Source organism: Camelus bactrianus, chromosome 9, assembly GCF_048773025.1.
Source record: "Camelus bactrianus isolate YW-2024 breed Bactrian camel chromosome 9, ASM4877302v1, whole genome shotgun sequence".
NCBI lineage: Eukaryota > Metazoa > Chordata > Mammalia > Artiodactyla > Camelidae > Camelus > Camelus bactrianus.
Genome location: NC_133547.1, coordinates 26,848,790 through 26,854,365, shown reverse-complemented (window position 1 = coordinate 26,854,365; position 5,576 = coordinate 26,848,790). Strand labels below are relative to the sequence as shown.

The 5,576-nt window shown below is 37.5% G+C and overlaps 1 non-coding gene across 1 annotated transcript; it reads right to left on the bottom strand.

Annotated features, from left to right (window-relative positions):
* Positions 1 to 5,503: 5,503 nt before the first annotated feature.
* Positions 5,504 to 5,576, bottom strand: TRNAV-CAC (transfer RNA valine (anticodon CAC)). Its single transcript has one exon. It is a non-coding gene; the product is annotated as a tRNA-Val (tRNA).

Here is a 5,576-nt window from a genome sequence, read left to right as displayed (position 1 = left end):
GTCGTCACCATAGCAAGGTATTCTGAGGATTTTAAAAGGCAAATAGCATATACCATGTGGAAAAAGATAAAATGGAGAGACATAAATCAAAATGGAATAGTAGAAGTGGGAATAATCTTTAAAAAACAGATCAGGAAAAGTCAATTAAAGCTCATTCATGACAATGAAAATATTTCAGTCCCATATTCTTACTCACTTCCCTTAATAACTTCGTTCTCTTTACTTGCAGGGCAACTAATGACTCTACTTACCATCTCCAATATTAAACTGTTCTTCCTCATTTTTTGAGAGGATCAGGCCACCTAGTGGTAAGGAGACCCATCACATGGGGCAGTGTAAATTCCCTGTGGTTCACGTTTGATGCTAAATGGCAGTGGGGTAATTTTTAACGGGTCACTTACCTTTCCACAAAGAAGTGTTTACACAAATATCACCTTAGCCCCAGACAATGTTTTTTCCCACTGTATGGAAAGGAAGAAAGTCATCACAAATATGGAAAAACAACACAAAGGAAATACTTGATTTGATAGTAGAAATAAAAATTTTAAATAATTACTTTTATATTTGGGAATCAGTTTCATATGATTGAGTTTCTTGATCAAAATGTTGGAGGATCCAGGCAGCTGCGTAATGACAAAGATTTAGTTGTGATGGTTTGTTGTTTGTATTTTGTACTTAAATATCATCTAAAAATGACAATTCCAAATAATCAAGGGCTATTAATTGATTAATTTAGCGGATATTTCCTGTGTGCTGGAGACTCCGTGTTGGCGGTAGAAGTGTGATCAGTTTATCTAGCACTTTGAACTAGTTGGGAAATAAACACTAGGTGTTTTTTTCCCTCCAGTCATTGCTCTCGATAGAATCTTAGGCAAATACATAACTTTACAGTCACCTTCAAGTTCCCAAGCAATCAGTCTGGTCAGTTTAAAACTCTAATCTTCTCTTTCTTCCTCCAGCCCAGGCTCGACTGTGGCTCAAGGGACAAGGATCGCTCTCTTGGGCTTGAGGGCAGGGAAGAAAGATGAAAAGAAAAATGTACTAGTTGTTTTTTGTACTTAGTTGAGCCCATCACTGAAACTGATGTGCATCACTGCTTCTCTGGGTAATGTTGACTAAACACTGGTGTCTTCTATGACAGATGTCTGACTGCCATTTCTGGTGGGGCAGTTATGGGATTCTTCAGAGGAACCACTTTCTTGACTCCCTCAAGGACGGTGTCCCCCTCTAATTTCCTCTTGCTGCTGGAGTCATGTTAACAAGCAGAATTCCTCTCTAGCTGGGGCACCAGCAAGATGGCTAAAGCCCTTCCTGCTTTCCTGATATTTGACCCATGGGGAATTCATGCATTCTTACTGTGCCTGTTCCCTAAAACCTCTTCTCTATACCCTACTCCAGTTGCTTTTTCCAGCTTATGTAGGTACAGGACAATCAAAAAGACCACTGCCTAGGAATCTGCCCACTTGGAGAATGAGAGTCCAGTCTTCTTGTATCACGAGCACCCCGTCTCTATAAGTCACCGAGTTAATAAGTTAATAACTCTATATATTTTTTTTGTGTTCCACTTACGACTTGGAGGTGGGAAATGCTCTGAAAGCATTGGTTCCAGCACAGAAAGGGGGAACCCAGATGGAGTCTGGAAGAATCTCTGAGTTAGGGAGGTAGAGCTAAAAATACAGGGAGACCAACACAGCTAGAACTCACAGAAATGAGTATGACAGAGAAGAGAGAGAGCAGAGAAGGAGTTCCAGAGTTCGTCATAGGGTCCTCTCAGGTTTTCAGCTGAGTACTGATAAGCACAACCGCAAGAGGAAAGAATCTTGCCTTTGGCCAGGAAACGTGCCTTTGGCTGGGAAAGAACCATCCAGATGGACTCGAAGTAACAGGGTTAGAAGTAATGCCCATTCCCCACAGTCAGACAGGGAACCCTCAGAGTTTATGGAGCACCAGGTGGAATACACAAGGGATGCTTGCCTCAGTGGTGAGGAGTGATTAGCTCCAGGCTTGGCACTGCCCTGCTTCCGTGTAACAGTCGTACAAGCAAGACGTGAAAGGACCAAACTATTTGCAGGTAGCTTACAAAGGCCAACAATGTTTATAGAAATACAGAAATACCTAGGACCCAACAAGTTAAAATTCACAATGTGCCAAATCAAAAATTACCAGATATACAGAGAAGCAGGAAAATATAGCCTGTAATGAGGGGGAAATTAATCAATTGAAACTGACCCAGAACTGACACAGTTAGAATGAGCAGACAAAGACATTAAAACAACTGTTATAATTGTATTTTATATCATCAGAAAGTGAAATAGAGACACTAATGATGTAAGAAAGATCCAAATATAATTTCTAGAAATGAAACAATATATGAAGTTAAATATATTAGATAAAATTAACAACAGATTAAGTATGCAGAAGAAAAAATTAGTGAACTCAAAGATATTAATAGACACAATCTAAAATGAAGCAAAGAGAAAAGAGAATTTAAAAAAATAAAAAGAGAGTCGGGAAGGGATAGACTGGGAGTTCAAAACTTATAGATACTGACAGGCATATGTAGAATAGATAAACAAGATTATAGTGTACAGCACAGGGAAATATATACAAGATCTTGTGGTAGCTCACAGCGAAAAAAAATGTGACAATGACTATATGTGTGTTCATGTATAACAGAAAAATTGTGCTCTACGCTGGAATTTGACACAACATTGTAAAATGACTATAACTCAATAAAAAATGTTTAAAAAAATAAACAGAGAGCGTCAAGCAGTTTAATATACATGTAATTGGAGATCCTGAAGGAGAAGAGAGAGAGATGAATAGAAAAATATTTGAAGAAATCATAACCAAAAATTTTCCAAATTTGATAAACAGTATAAACCCAGAGAGTTGAGCAGCTCAATGAAGCCAAAGCAAGAGGAACATAAAGAAAATTACACAAAAGAACATCACATTCAAACGACTCAACCTCAGTGATGAAGAGAAAAATCATAAAAGCAGCCAGAGGGGAAAAAAAGGACATGTTATGAAGTGAAAAAGAAAAGAGATGAAGATGACAGCAGCTTTCTCACTGGGAGCAATGCAAGTGAGAAACATCTTTACTGAAGGGAAAACACTGTCAAACAGAATTCTATAAGCAGTGAAAATATCTTTCAAAATAAATACTTTTTCAGACACATGAAAGATGAAAGAATTCATCAGCAGCAGAACTTCACTGCAAGAAAAGCCAAGGAGGTCCTTCAGGCAGCAGGAGAATGACACCAGATGGGAAGTATGGGTCTGCATAAAATAATGAAGAGCAGCAGAAGTGGTGTCTACACAGAGATACTGTAGGTTCAGTTCCAGACCAGCGCAATAAAGCAAATAACACAGTAAAGTTAGTCACATGAATTTTTTGGTTTCCCAGTACATGTAAAGGTGTGTTTATACTAGATGGTAGCCTATTAAGTGTGCAATAGCTTTATGTCTAAAAAAACCAATGTACACACCTTAATTAAAAATACTTTATTGCTACAAATGCTAATCATCATCTGAGCCTTTTTGCTGGTGGAGGGTCTTGCCTCAATGTTGACGGCTGCTGACTGATCAGGGTGGTGTTGCTGAGGGTTGGGGTGACTGTGGCAGTTTCTTAAAACAATCTCAGCTTTTCGACATGCCTTCCCCACTAAGCTTAATCACTTCTAGCTTTGTTTTAAAGCGAGAGATCTGCAACTCTTCCTTTCACTTGAACACTTTGAGGCCATTTAAGGGTTATTAATTGACCTAATTTCAATATTGTTGTATCTCGGGAAATACAGGTCCCGAGGAGAGAGAGAACAGCTGGTCAGTGGAGCAGTCAGAATGCACACATTTACTGATTGTTTGCTGTCTTATATGAGCATGGTTTGTGGCACCCCAAATCAATGACAACAGTAACATCAAAGATCGCTGATCACAGATCACCGTAACAAATACAGCAATAGCGAAAGAGCCTCGAAATATTGAGAGAATTACTAAAATGTGACCCAGAGACAAGAAATGAGCAAACGCTGTTGGGAAAATGGCACTGATAAACTTGCTTGATGCTGCATTGATAAACTTGCCACAAATCTTCAGTTTGTAAAAAAAAAAAAAAAAAAATGCAGTATCTGCGAAGCACTATAGAAGTGAAGTGCAGTAGAAGGAAGTGGCCTATACGTGGTCTATGTTGTATGTGGTCTGTGTTGTATGTGGTCTGTGTTGTATGTGGTCTGTGTTGTGTGTGGTCTATGTTGTGTGTGGTCTGTGTTGTGTGTGGTCTATATTTTATGAGGGAAAAAGAGGAAGGATTGAATGTAGCCAGTCTATCTAAGTGAGGGAGAAAACTAGAGATTTCAGGACAACGATGTGCTGGGGTGATGTTCGACAAGACTCTCCAGAGAAAACATGGTGAAAGTTAGGAGTAAGGCAGCAGCAAAATGGTACAGGAAGAAGGGGAGGGAGTGGTGAAGTGTTTCCTAAAAGAAGAAAATTTGGGATGCGGATAAAAGAGCCAAGAGTCAGTATATTAAAACCTCTAGATAACACTGTAAGGTTAAGCTGGGATGGAGTTTATCATTGATATATGTATGTCTTAGGAAGACTTTTTTTTAACCTGTTTTTTGCTTTCCTCTAGTTTTTATAACCTTGTTAGGCTAATTCATTTAATTTAATTATTACATTTATAGAATATCATTACAATAAAGAGTATTAAAAACTGTGATATGACCTTCAATTAGCTTTTTCCAGTGGATAAATTACTACCTCTGGTGGACAGGGAAAATATATCACAGTGTAAATTTTAAAAACCAGAGGAGAAATTAAACTATGATTATTTTACCCAGATCCTTAGAAGGATTAGGTGGATATTACGTAAAGGCTCAGGATTTTCTGTTTTTGCATTTTCCCTCCAGTGCTTCTCATGGTTCCATATACATGTAAATATATAAAAAATTAATTTTGACAACTTCGTTGATAAAATCTAATGCTTCAGTATATTCTCTAGAAAATAACAGGTTTCTCGTTTTCTTCATAGCATTTGTACAGAGTACTAACATAGTATGGATAGATACAGAAGACATACACTGTATAGTATAAATATATTTTATAAATATAAATATATTAAATATATTTAATATTATATATATATTAAATGGGAGAGCAGCTAGTCAGTGGAGCACTCAGAATACAGATATTTACTGATTAAGCTTGCTGTCATGTAATTTATATATAAATTTTATAATATATAAATATATTAAAACCTTATAAGTATATTATAAACATATTAAAACTATGTTGTTGCCGTCTCCTCTGACACTTCAGACATTTGACAGTAATGACGACAGTAATAACGACAGTAATGACGATGCTCAGTTACTGAGCTTTCACAGTGTAGGTTACTGGGCTAGGCTCTTCATGCATAATCTCATGTCTTTACCAACATCTTTTTTTAATATTATTTATTTTGGGGGGGAAGTAATTAGGCTTATTTATTCATTTTTGGTGGAGGCACTGGGGATTGAACTCAGGACTTCATGTGTGTGAGGCATGCGCTCTACCACTGAGCTATACCCTCC